Genomic DNA, 1435 nt, shown 5'->3' with positions numbered 1-1435 from the left:
GTTTGATTTGTTGAACTATTTGATTTGTATTGATTTCTGTGATGAACTATGTGATAAAAATTAATTTTTGTTCAATTTGTTCCAAACCACACCGAACATGGGCCAAAATTGGGCCGATTTTCGCCGAAAGTGGGCCAAAATCGGCGGCTGAGGGGGGCGAGCTTGGGGTTCAGCTGGAAACCCGAGCCCCCTACGCCGATTTTTCCATCGGTTGGCCCCCAGCCGACGCTATTTCAAGCCCCGGGGGGGGGGGGAGAACGGCTAGAGATGCTCTAAGAAGTCATCGATCTCGATCGCCGGTGCATGAAACGAAAACAAAGAATTGATTTTGATTATCGATCAAACTCGCTCACCGCCACAGTAACGTACACACGTACGCATATGCATATCTACGTACAGTATATGCGTGATGAGCTCAGACTTTGTAGCCACCGGCAGCGGCGGCGGCGGTGGGAGTGGCGGGGGCGGGGACGACCATGGAGACGATGGTGTCGCTCAGGAATGACTCAATGAGCGTGCGCTTGTCCTGGGGATTCCTGGGAAGAAAAATGGCGTAGCTCTTCTTGACGGCAGACTCGAGGGCAGGGACAAACTTGTAGGCCTCGTATGCATCACCAGTGGTCTCCTTGATGGCCTTGCTGAAGGCAGAGTCGAAGACGGTGGACCTGTCCTTTATCGGGGCAGCGTCGGCAGTGGTGGCTGCAGTGCTGAAGGCGGCGTCGATCTGGTCGATGGCCTTGAGCTCGCCGGCAGGGATCGGCCCCTTGACTTCCTCACCGGAGTGGACCTTCAGGATGCCGACGATGATGCAGAGCGACTTGTCGAACATGGCCACGAAGGATTCATACTTGGCCTCCGGGGTAGCACCCTAGGCTTTGTGTGAGGCCCACGCCAGAGTGAAGCCGACCCTGGAGTTGAAAATGGCTTTGGTGCTGGACGTGTCGGTGACCCCCTCAAGAGACCAGCTGCCGAAGATCTGCACGAAGGTGTTCAGGAATATCTTGCCCTTGTCCATTGGAGGGGCTGCGGCTGAGGCCGCCACGGCCGCCTTGAAGGCGTTGTTGGCCTTCTCAGCTAGCTTTTGCTCCTCAGTCGTGGCCTTGGGCTGTGGCCCGGCTGGGGCGTAGCCAGCTTCGACAGCATACGAGATGGCTGGCCCCGCCACGAGGGCGACGGCCACCAACAGCGCCACCGTACACTGCTGCACCACCATTGCTGCTTCTCTTGTCTTGTGTTGGTTGGTTTGCACACTACGTAGGAGGAGAGATTGTGGTGCGGTGTGAGGATGAAGGAGCTTAATTAGCTCTATATATACATCGACCCGCACGTTGAGAGGCCCGGAGAGATTACCGCGCCCAAATTAGCAATCCCCTCCTCTCATCTCCTTTTTTTAGCCAAACTCATTATCCCCGTGAGCTCTTCATGCCACAAACCA

General features: G+C 55.6%; 1 pseudogene; it reads right to left on the bottom strand.

Moving 5' to 3' along the window:
- Positions 1 to 310: 310 nt before the first annotated feature.
- LOC119289232 lies at positions 311 to 1213 on the bottom strand (annotated as a pseudogene).
- Between the last annotated feature and the right edge of the window lie 222 nt (positions 1214 to 1435).

Source organism: Triticum dicoccoides, chromosome 4A (genome assembly GCF_002162155.2).
Source record: "Triticum dicoccoides isolate Atlit2015 ecotype Zavitan chromosome 4A, WEW_v2.0, whole genome shotgun sequence".
Taxonomy (NCBI): domain Eukaryota; kingdom Viridiplantae; phylum Streptophyta; class Magnoliopsida; order Poales; family Poaceae; genus Triticum; species Triticum dicoccoides.
The sequence above is the reverse complement of the archived record's forward strand: the minus strand, read 5'-3'. Positions and strand labels throughout refer to the sequence as shown.